General features: G+C 65.8%; 1 pseudogene; it reads right to left on the reverse strand.

The window, feature by feature from the left end:
- Positions 1 to 306: 306 nt before the first annotated feature.
- On the reverse strand, positions 307 to 11,161 carry LOC130018815 (potassium voltage-gated channel subfamily G member 1-like; annotated as a pseudogene).
- Positions 11,162 to 11,833: the final 672 nt, after the last annotated feature.

Below are 11,833 nucleotides of genomic sequence, written 5' to 3' on the forward strand. Positions count from 1 at the left end.
AGCTCCCTGAACCTGGCGCAGACCTGTGCTCTGGGCCTACAAGCCGAGATGGATTCTGAGGACAGGTGTTCGGCCCGGGGTCAGGCGGTCCTGGACCTGGAGGGTAGGGGCAGCCTGGGGTGCACAGCCGAGTCCAGGCCGAGCTCCCAGAGGTCTGCCCCGGGCCAGGAGGTGGACTCCCCCAATGCCAGGAAGCCTACTTGGCCCAGGAACTCCAAGAAGGCTTCCTGGAGAAGGAGACACGTGCGTGGCCAGGGACACGCTCCCATCCTCAGCATCCCTGTCCTCCCCCCGCCCCCCAGCCACCGGGGGAGGGCTCCTACCTGCTCCTCCTCCTCCCGGAGGCTGGGCAAGGTGCTGACGGACAGGTTGACGGCGGTGACGGTGACGAAGAGCACGGAGAGGCAGGCGAAGACCTTGCCGGGCAGCCCGGAGTGCGGGCGCTCCACCATGTCCCGCAGGGTGCCCATGCAGCGCGCGCCCAGGCGGCCGTCGGCGGGGGGACCGTCCAGCAGGCTGCTCTCGTCCTCGTCCCCGTCCTCGTCCTCGTCGTCCTCCTCGTCGTGCTGCGCCAGCTCGTCCAGCCGCTGCAGGAAGTGGCGGCGGCAGCAGGGGTCCAGGTGGTCGGCGGGCACGCCCCAGTAGCGCAGCTCGTCGCGGAAGGCCAGCGCGCACATCTCCCGCAGTAGCCGCAACTTGCCCGCGCGCAGGAAGGTCAGGACGCTGCCGAAGGCGCCCGGGTGCCGGTCGAAGAAGAACTCGTTGCAGGTGACGTCGTAGTCGTCGCACACGGCCAGGAGGTCGTCGAAGCTGGTGCAGGCGCCCAGCTGGCCCAGCCGCGTGCGCGGGAACTGCTCCAGCGTGGCCCAGGGCAGCGAGTAGCGGCTGCCGCCCACGTTGACGATGACGGGCCGCCGGCCGTCGGGGGGCGGCGCGCCCGGGGGTGGTGGCCCGTCCTGCGCCCGCAGCTGCTGCGCGCCGCCCGTAGAAGGCGCCCTTGGGGGCCGCGCGCGGCAGGGAGGCCGGGTGCAGGGAGGCGTCCGAGGCGCAGCTCAGCGCGCTGTAGTCAAAATCCGAGTGGTCTCCCGGTAGCAGGGTCATTTTTGGACCTTGGCACCTCGGGCGGGTCTGGGGGAGGGGGGAGGAGAGAGGCAGGGGACGGCGTGAATGCGGAGCCCGCAGCGGTGCGGACCCTCCCCAGGGCGTGGGGGACGGTCTCAGGAGGTGGGGTCCCCAGGATGGCATGCGCTCCCTGGCCAGGGGGACGCGGCTCTTCCTCTGGATGGTGGGAGGAAGAGCAGAAAGAGCCACTTGGGAGCCAGTGAGACCGCACCCCCCCCCCTTCTGCAATACCCCCAACACACACCCAGTAGAGACCTGGATCTTGGACTTGCCAGGACCGCTGGTGGTTAACCCCCACTGCTGCATTTGCCAGGTGTGACTGTACCCCCAACTAGGGGTTCACAGCCGGTGGGGACCCAGACATGGTCCCTGACTCCCCAGCCTGTCCCTCCCAGACACTCTCTTCGAGCTGGTCCAACTCGGCTTTATTGACTTTGGAAAGGAAGTTTAGTACCAACCGACCAACTGCAGGTTTCCGGCCCCAGCCCTGGGATCTCCACCGCCACGTCCAGGGGCTTCTGCACTGCCCTGACCAAGGTCTGCCACCAGCATCTGGTGAAAAGGGGCCCAGGAAGCCGCTCACGCCCGCCATGCACAGCCAGACCCCAGGTTATTCCACCCAAACAGCCAGGGCACCAGGTGGAGGAATGGGGGGGGGGGGGTGCAGCCACCAGCCCGTGACCTGGGCATGTGGCTCCACCTTCACGGCTCAGATTCCCTGTCTGTAAAATGGGTACAGCCACACGACCTGGTCGATCAGATTGCCGAGGAGGTGCAGTGAACATGAGCAGAGCCTGGCACAGACGCTCAGCCAAGGATGCCTACTGTCATGGCGAGTGTTTCTCAAAAAGGGGGCGTTGTTATTACAGCCATGGCGGAAAACCAAATTCACTTGCCCTGAGAGGATACGACACAATGAGGCAGCAAGTGTCTGGGAGATGAGAGGATACGGAAGTGCCCTCCCTCCGTCTCCCTCCTCCCTCCTTCCGTCTCCCTCCTCCCTCCCTCCCTCCCTCCAGTCTCTCTCCCTCCCTCCTCCGTCTCCCTCCCTCCTCCCTCCCTCCCTCTCTCTCCCTCCCTCCCTCTCTCCTTCCTCTCTCCCTCCCTCCCTCCTCACCCTCCTCCCTCTCTCTCCCTCACGCCTTCTCCCTCCTCCCCCTCTTCCCTCTCTCCTTGTCATCCTCCTTCCTCCCTCCTCCTCTCCCTCCTCTTCACCCTCCTCCCTCCCTTCCTCCCTCCCTCCCTCCCTCCGTCTCCCTCCTCCCTCCCTCTCTCTCTTTCCTCTCTCCCTCCCTCCCTCCTCACCCTCCTCCCTGTCTCTCCCTCACGCCTTCTCCCTCCTCCCCCTCTTCCCTCTCTCCTTGTCATCCTCCTTCCTCCCTCCTCCTCTCCCTCCTCTTCACCCTCCTCCCTCCCTCCCTTCCTCTTTCCCCTCTCCCTCCCTCTTTTCCTCTCCCTCCCTCCTCCTTCTTCCTCCTCCCCCTCCTCCCCTCCCCCCTCCCCCTCTTTCCCTCCCCCCTCCCCCTGCAGGTGTGTTCATCTTTACTGGCCTTCCACAGCTTTACCCAGCCCCAGACCCTGTGCCTGGCAGCCCGGGAGCTCTGCCCAAGTGCCCGCGGAATGTGCTCGTTTGCTGGGGGCGAGGCCAATGAGCACCTGAGCCCAGGCCCTCCATCCGCCCGATTCCTTCCGGCCCGGCCGTCTGAGTGCTCGGGCGAGAGTGCTCATCTTTCGTGGCTCACAGCTGGATGAGGTTAGCTCATGTGCAGCTGGACTCGGAGATTTTGAAAACTGAGAAATGTGAAATTTCAGATTATTGGAAAAAAAAGAAAAAATCAGCTGATCTTGCAACTTCTTGGTCCAAATTCTGCTGGCAGGGGCTTTACCCGGAGGCTGGGCTCCACGGCCGGCTGCCCGCTGGCCTCCACAGCCGCCGGGCCTCACGCGGGAGCTTTCCTGCCTGTCTCGTTGTGGCCTTTGCATCCGAGGCCCGGCAGAGAGCCACAGAGCCTCCCGAAGTGGAGCTGAGCCTCGGGAAGGGGCTGCCTGGTGTCTCCCTTTTATTCTGCTCGCACCGGGCAGTGCTCAGGGCTGACTCCTAAGCCTGCTCAGGGAGCACTCCTGGCAGTGCTTGGAGGACCGTGTGGGTGCTGGGGAATGAACCCAGCTTGGCAACATGCAAGGCAAGTGCCCGGCCTACTGCACCGTAGCTCTGGTCCCAAGAGAAAATCTCTCGCTTTTATTTTTATGTTGGCTTTTGGATCACACTAGTGACGCTCAGGGGTCCCTCATGGCTCTGAACTCAGGAATCACTCCTGGTGGTGCTCGGGGGACCATATGGGATGCTGGGAATCAAAACCTGAATCATCCAGTTGCAAAGCAAAACACTCTCCCTGCTGGACTATCGCTCACTCCGGCTCTCTTTTTTTTCCCTTTTTGGGTCACACCCGGTGATGCACGGGGGTTACTCCTGGCTCTGCACTCAGGAATTACTCCTGGCAGTGCTTGGGGGACCATATGGGATGCTGGGAATCGAACCTGGGTCAGCTGTGTGCAAGGCCAAACGCCCTCCCTGCTGGACTGTCGCTCCGGCTCTCTTTTAAAATCACCCCCTGCAGCCTGGCCCACGGGCAGCTGGAGTGATGCTGTGGTACCATCTCCATCATTCGGTCGGGTTGCATGCTGCAGGTGCATGGGGGGCGAGTATGACACAGACACGCCCCGAGGGGCGAGAAACAGGTCTCAGAGGGTCGGAAAGGTTCGCAGCTGGCACAGGGGCTCCTGCTTAGTAGCGATTCTCCCAGCAAAGCCAACCGTCCCCGGCCCTGCTTACGTCTGGGAATCCGGGGAGAGAGGGGCCCCGGGAATGAGCACCCGCCTGCTTGCCCTGGGCATCGGGTGAGCCCCGTGGCCGCGCATGTGTCCCATCACCTGGAACTGGGACCATCTTCCCGGGAGAGAGAAATGCTCCTTTCAGGCCTGGATATTCCCGCCCAGCTTCTCTGTTCCATGTTTCAGCCTCACTATCCCAAGATGAAGAAAAAACGCCATCCTCCAGGATGGAACAAAGGGTGCGTCTCTGCCCTGCGCGCAGCCCCCCCCCCCCCCAGAAGAAGACCTGCTGTATCGCCTCCTCTCTGGGGGTTTCTTTCTTTCTTTATTTATTTATTGCTTTTTGGGTCACACCCAGCGATGCTCAGGGGTTATTCCTGGCTCTGCACTCAGGAATCACTCCTGGCGGTGCTTGGGGGACCATATGGGATCCCGGCCGCTGTGCTACCGCTCCGGCCCTCTGGAGGTTTCTTTTCCCCACCCTCCCCTTCCTGCCTTTCCCTCAGGCCCTGTGCAAAGCACAGTCACAGCCTCAGGATCCCGGAGCGAAGAGGAAGGGGGTCTGGGCAGCAGGGCCCGTCCACTGTGGAGAGCTGGGGGGCAGCGGGTGGTCGGGCTACTGCAAAGGGAAGCAGGCCCCAGGGGGCTGTTTTGTTCTGGTCTGTTTTGGTTTTGGGCCACAGCTGGCAGGACTGAGGGCTGACTCCCGGCTCTGTGCTCAGGGCTGACTCCTGGCAGGGTTGAGGGACCTTCTGCAGTGCCAGGGTAACTGCATTGCAGGGCCGGTGGCTTTCCCTCCACCTTCCCCTCCCCTGCTCTCCAGCCCTGCTGTGGTTTGACAGTGAGGAAGAAGCTTCCTGCTCCTGGCAGCTGCCCCTACCCCCAAAAAACCTGCCCTGTCTTGGGGGCCCACCCTGCCACCTTTGGAGTGTCTGTGTGCTGGATTTTCAGGTCTGGGGTGGGGGCAGGACGGGGCGTTTCACACATCAAACAGGCTCCATCCTGCTTCTGGCAACTTTGCAGTCAGCCACTTCTCTCACTAAGAGACATTTAACCCTTCTCTCTCCAGTGCTAGTCCTGTTGTTGTACAGCAGGTGGGTTTAGAGGACCCTTCAAGGGAAGAAGCTGCAGTTAAGGAAGGGAGCTGTTATAGAGCAGGCCCAAGGGTGCTGCAATCCATCCATCCATCTATCCATCCATCCACCCACCCATCCACCCATCATCCATCCATCCATCCACCCATCCATCCATCCACCCACCCATCCATCCACCCACCCATCCATCCATCCATCCACCCATCCAACCATCCATCCATCCATCCATCCATCCATCCACCCACCCACCCACCCATCCACCCATCCATCCCTCCACCCATCCATCCATCCATCCACCCACCCACCCACCCATCCACCCATCCATCCATCCACCCATCCATGCATCCATCCATCCATTCATCCATCCACCCATTCACCCACCCACCCATCCACCCATCATCCATCCATCCATCCATCCACCCACCCACCCATCCACCCATCATCCATCCATCCATCCATCCATCCATCCGCTTCTTCCATGGAGTACATGCCACACCTTAGTCCTGTGTCAGGGCTGGAGTGGGCAGCTCTCAACCTACCCTGTCCTCATGCAGTTGAGGTCCCAGGGGGGAATAAGCCTCCAAAGACACAAATCCTCTCAGGACACAGACCCAGGTGACAGAAAATGACCGGGATTGAGGGCAACCTTTGCAGGTAGCACCTAGGAGGACTTCTTGGAGGAGGGGACCTGGGGATCTATCCTTTCTGGAGAGGGCCAGGGAGGGTATCTCTGAGGGTCCAAGAGCCAAGAGAGTCTGAGTGTGGGGAAGCGGCAGAGCTGGAGAGTTGAGGGGGGCTGCAGGCCTTCCTGGAGGGGTAACAGAGGCCTGGCTGGGGGAGGCTCTGGGAATGTACTCTGAGGGATGAGCTGACAGGACCTGCTGAGGAATGAAAGAGGGAGCGGAGGGCGGTCTCTGGGGCCGCAGCATTTCCAGGAGGACAAATGTCACCAGCACTGGGAGGTGACAGTCCCTGGAGTGGGAAGCCGAGGAGAAAGGAGGAGACCGAGATGAGAAGACAGCGGGAGGGGCCAGAGCCCAGCACCGCGGGGAGGGCACTGCCTGGCACACAGCCGACCCACGTTCAATCCTGGAACCCCATCGGGTCCCCCAAACCACCCCCAGGAGTGACCTCTGAGTGCACAGCTGGAAAATCACCATGTGTGGTCCAAAAAAAAAACTTAAAAAAGGAAGAGAGTCAGGACAGGAATGCTCACGCGTGGGCGGGTGGGGACGTGTGTGTAAGGGCACAAACCCTTAGAGACTCCAGACCCGCGTGTCAGAAGCTGCCGGAGCTCAGGACAGGAGGCTGGGCCCGGCCAGGGCAGCAAGGGCTGGTCCTGTCTTCCATCCCGCTCACTGCAGGGCCCCCCAAATGCGGGCAACTCGCCAACAACCCCAAGCTGGGGAAATCAAAGCATTCCCCAGGCTGTGAAGTCAAGGGCCTCGGTTCCAGGCTGGCCACATCGCGATTTCGGGCAAATCAGCAGCCCACCCGGGAACGGGCACGCGCGCCTGCCCTGGCCTCTGGGCTCTAAAGCGGCGCCCGCCGCCCTGTCATCAGCGATGTGGGGCCTCCGGTCCTCCTCCCCGCCCCCACCAGCCACACACGCCCCTTTCTTGAGCTGGTCGGGTTGGATCCGGGTGCAGTGAGGTTCCGGGCCTGCGCCCGCGCCCGGGCGCGCACTGTGCTGTGCGTGCGTATCCGCGCGCCCTCAGAGCCTGCACTGGGCGCTTCTGGGGGCCGGTCTAGAGAGAATGGCGTTCGCCAACCCGCACCCCGAATTGCTGGCGGTGCTGGGAGGTGCCGAGGGCCCATCCTGGGACAAGCGAGCCGCGGTGCCGGCACAGGGGTCAGATGCGACGCGCTGGGTGAGCCATACTGAGGTCTGGGATGCCCAGTGGCAAGCAGAGCACTGTGCAACGGGCACTCCCGCGGCACCCGGGAGCACAGGGTGACGGAGGGAGCAGAAGGCGGCCACAGCTGGGGCTACACAGGGTGAAGAGGAGAAAGGGACTCCTGCCGCGCTCAGGGGAGGGACAGGCCCGGCCCCTCCTCAGACTTGGCCTTGGACGGGCCTCAGGGACACACGTTTTTTGACAGGCTCCTTGGAGAGCACTTTTGGGGGTCGTGGGGGGAGATTGGAGCCACACCTGGCTGTTACCAGGCTGACTCCTGGCTCTGTGCTCAGGGATCACTCCTGGTGGTGCCGCCCACTAGGCACTGTCCGTGCCACCGCCTGTGGGGGCCCGTGGGTTTGGGGTCCTGACTGCACTGCTCAATCCCCGATCAAATTATTGTCGGAAACCAAGTGCTGCGCCCGCCCCCCAGTCCAGCCCAGGGCAGAATGGGGAGCTGTCTGCAGGGCCCAGCCTGATTTCTGGGGGCTCTTCTTCACCCTCCACCGCCCCCCCCGGCAAGCGAGAGAAGGTGCCAGAACCTTTCTCTGTCCCCCAGCGAGAGAAGGTGCCAGAACCTTCCTCTGCCTCCTCCACCAGGGAAGAGGACAGAGGCGGTCCTGCTGGCAAAATCTCACCGAACGCGCCTCCTGCCAGGACGAGCCTTGGGGCGGGGCCAGACGGCATCTTGGCAGCCTGGAGCCGGGGGCTGTGGCATCAGGGAGCAGCGGCTGGGGACAGGGGCGGGCTGGGCAGGAGGAGCCGCGTGCTGATGTGACCCCGTCACTCTCCTGGCCGGGTGGGGGTGCAGACTCGGGGCGGGGGCAGGACGGAGACCACAGCCGAGGTCCCCACCGCCCCGGTGACCACCCGAGGCACTGAGTCACCCTCCGTGCAGTTTATGGGTTTGCGCGTTAACAGCTGCCTGTGAGCAGGACCGGGCCTGGGGTCTGCGGTCTGGCAGCTGAGTCCTGCTCCCGCCCGCCCGCCACCCGCCACCCGCCACGCACACAGCTTCCTAGCTTCCCGCACCCGGGGCCGTTTTCTGATGAGTCAACCCAGAGGGGGCTCCAGACCCCCGTGTCCAGCTTCTGAAAGTGCAGACGTTTCCTCCCTGGGCGAGGCCAGGAGACCTGGGTGAGGTGGAGCCAGCCAAGTCCCCCGGCCCATCCTGTTACCGTCCCTGCAGGCGCCTCCCTGCCCACCCTCTGCCCAGCCAGAGGCCAGTGCCTGGCTGGACCCCAGATTTCTGGGAACAACGGGACTCTGGCCGGTTCCAACCTGGGGACAGGGCTGAGGTGGTGTTTCCCTGGGACTCGAGTCCCCAGCGACATCCTTCCTTTCCCCGAAAAGACTGAAAATCACCGCCCAGGGCAGCCTCCGGGCCGGCTGACACGTCCCTCTGTCCCCTCATAGGGCAGGGCACGGTTCGGCTACCCGCACGGGGCAGGGGGCGCGTGTCCAGGTCCCCAAGGACCTGAGGGACCACACAGAGAGGACAAGCCTCGGCCTGGCGGCTTCCCTGGGAGACAGCTGGGGGCATCACCCCACAGAGACTTGTGGGCAGCGGTGAGGGGGTCCGAGGCACCCCAACAGGAGAAGCCTCTGTGCAGGTCCCCTCCTGGTCTGAGCCAGCCCTGCTCTCACACACCCTGCCCTCACCTCCGCCACTCACCTCCCTCACCCACCTTCCCCTGCCCTCACCTCCTCCCCCTTCAAACCCCCTCACCCATCTTCCCTTGGCCTCACCTCCCTTGCCCTCACCTCCTTCCCCTGCTCAAGCCCTCACCCACCTTCCCCTGCCCTCACCTCCTCCCCCCCTGCTCAACCCCTCACCCACCATCCCCTGCCCTCACCTCCTCCCCCCCTGCTCAACCCCTCACCCACCTTCCCCTGCCCTCACCTCCTTCCCCCCTCAACCCCTCACCCACCTTCCCCTGCCCTCACCTCCTCCCCCCTGCTCAACCCCTCACCCACCTTCCCCTGCCCTCACCTCCTCCCCCCTGCTCAACCCCTCACCCACCTTCCCCTGCCCTCACCTCCTCCCCCCTGCTCAACCCCTCACCCACCTTCCCCTGCCCTCACCTCCTCCCCCCTGCTCAACCCCTCACCCACCTTCCCCTGCCCTCACCTCCTTCCCCCCTCAACCCCTCACCCACCTTCCCCCGCCCTCACCTCCTCCCCCTGCTCACCCCTCACCCACCTTCCCCCGCCCTCACCTCCTCCCCCTGCTCACCCCTCACCCACCTTTCCCTGCCCTCACCTCCCCTGCCCTCACCTCCTCTCCCTGCTCACTGCCCTCCACCTACCTTCCCCTGCCCTCACCTCTTCCCCCTGCTCAGCCCCCTCACCCACCTTCCCCTGCCCTCACCTCCTCCCCCTGCTCAACCCCTCACCCACCTTCCCCTGCCCTCACCTCCTCCCCCTGCTCAACCCCTCCCCCACCTTCCCCTGCCCTCACCTCCTCCCCCCTGCTCAACCCCTCACCCACCTTCCCCTGCCCTCACCTCCTCCCCCCTGCTCAACCCCTCACCCACCTTCCCCTGCCCTCACCTCCTTCCCCCCTCAACCCCTCACCCACCTTCCCCCGCCCTCACCTCCTCCCCCTGCTCACCCCTCACCCACCTTCCCCCGCCCTCACCTCCTCCCCCTGCTCACCCCTCACCCACCTTTCCCTGCCCTCACCTCCCCTGCCCTCACCTCCTCTCCCTGCTCACTGCCCTCCACCTACCTTCCCCTGCCCTCACCTCTTCCCCCTGCTCAGCCCCCTCACCCACCTTCCCCTGCCCTCACCTCCTCCCCCTGCTCAACCCCTCACCCACCTTCCCCTGCCCTCACCTCCTCCCCCTGCTCAACCCCTCCCCCACCTTCCCCTGCCCTCACCTCCTCCCCCCTGCTCAACCCCTCACCCACCTTCCCCTGCCCTCACCTCCTCCCCCCCCTCAACCCTTCACCCACCTTCCCCTGCCCTCACCTCCTCCCCCCTGCTCAACCCCTCACCCACCTTCCCCTGCCCTCACCTCCTCCTCTGCTCAAACCCCACCCCCCTCCCCCTTCCCTCACCTCCCCCTGCCTTCACCTCCCCTAGCCACAACATGGTCTCTGTCTCAGCCACCCTTGCAGCCTGGGCGCCTTCATCCTTTAAGGCAGCCAGAGCTTAAGAAAATGACTGACCCCCCAGTGGGCACTGCCTCCACCCCATCGGGAAACTTAGATCGGCCCCCACCCACCCCCTGCTCCCGATTCTGGACCTGTTCCTGCAGCCTCTCCTTCCCCTGAAGGACCCTTGGCTGGGGCGGGGGAGGGGAGTGTCTGAGACCTCCGCGGGGACATTCTGGGGGCTGCTGCCATGGGTGCCCCGGGCCTGGCGGCAGGACTCTCGAGGAGAGGCGGGTCTTCCTCTCAGCAACACTAAACACCACCTTGGCCTCCACGGATCCTACCCCCTGCATCGCACTGCACCCGCCCAGACGCACTTCTCTCTGGACACCTGCTTGGAACTGAGTCCAGCTGGGCTGGAAAGGTAGCACTGGGCTTGGGGCGCTGGCCACTACGGTCCCCTGAGCACTGTCAGGAGTGATCCTTGGGCGCAGAGCCAGGAGTGAGGCCTGAGCTCCCCGGGTGTGACCCCCTCCCAGGTCCCCACTGGCTCTCAGCTTGGTGAGCTTGTGGTCAGCTTGGTGAGCTCGATGAGCTAGTAGGTGCTCAGCGGGTCGACTGCCGGCCCAGGGATGGACAGACGCGTGAAGGAGCGTCTGTCCTTTCCTCCCTCACCCTCACACCCCAGTCCATGCAGGCGAGTCCCTCAGGGCGCTCCCAGAGGCTCAGGAGATGACCACCCACCTTCCCTACCAAACAGCTACGGCGTGAGTCGACCCTGAGCCACGCCGCGGACGGCCGGGGTGCTCCAGGAGCCCCGTGTCCACACCCCCAACTCCGCGCTCCCCGGACCCCACCAGGCGACGAGGCGGGCCCAGGACCGGCAGATGCGTCCCCGCCCGCCCGCGCCGCCCGGGGCAGCCCGGGGACCCCTGGGGGCCGACCCCGAGGGGACACTCGCGCCCGGCGCTCCCCGACGCCGTCCGCGCGGCTCGCCCGGGGCTTCGGACACGTGCGGCTCCCCCGGGTCCGAGCTGGCGGGCGCGCGAAGTTCCCACCTCAAGTTCCCGTCGCGGTGTCCCCGCCGCGGAGTTGGCCGCAGGCGGCGGCGCAGGTCCCCGGGCGGCCGGCGGGTTCCGGGCGAGCAGGAGGCCCGAGGCGGGGGACGCGGGAGTCGCCCGCGCGCTGTCCCCCCCGCGGCCGCAGGCCACCTTGGGCCCCCGCGACCCGGCTCGGCTCGGGCCCGCGGACCCCCGGCCGCCCCGCCTCTGCCGCGGGTCCCCGCCGGGCTCCGAGTGCGCGGGGCGCGGCGCGCGGCTGCCGCCGAGGGAGGGCGCGGGCCCGGGGGCGGGCCGCGGGGAGGGGACAGCGCGCGGGGCGGGGACACGGGCGGGCGTGGGGCGCGGGGCGCGGGGCGCGGGGAGCCGGGCGGGCGAGGGGCGCTGGGTGCAGGGCGCGGCCGGGATGCGGGAAGCCGGGCGCGGGGCTCGGGGTGCGGGGAGTCGGGCACGGGGCGCGGGGACCCGGGGCGCGGGGCGGGGAGCCGGGCGCGGGGCGTGGGGTCCGGACGGCCGCGGGGAGCGGGGCGCGGGGAGTCGGACGGGCGAGGTTCGGAGCAGGCGCGGGGGTCCCTGGAGCCGGGCGCGGGGAGCCGAACGGACACGGGCTCGGGGCGGGCGCGGGGTGCGGGAAGCTCCGAGCCCGGCCTCGCCCCGCAGCCCCGCCGCGTCCGCCCGGGACCTCGACCCGCACCGTCTCCTGCTCGCTCCGCCCCGCGCCCTGCGGGTT

The sequence above is a fragment of the Sorex fumeus genome, unplaced genomic scaffold, assembly GCF_029834395.1.
Source record: "Sorex fumeus unplaced genomic scaffold, SorFum_2.1 ptg000274l, whole genome shotgun sequence".
Taxonomy (NCBI): Eukaryota; Metazoa; Chordata; class Mammalia; order Eulipotyphla; family Soricidae; genus Sorex; species Sorex fumeus.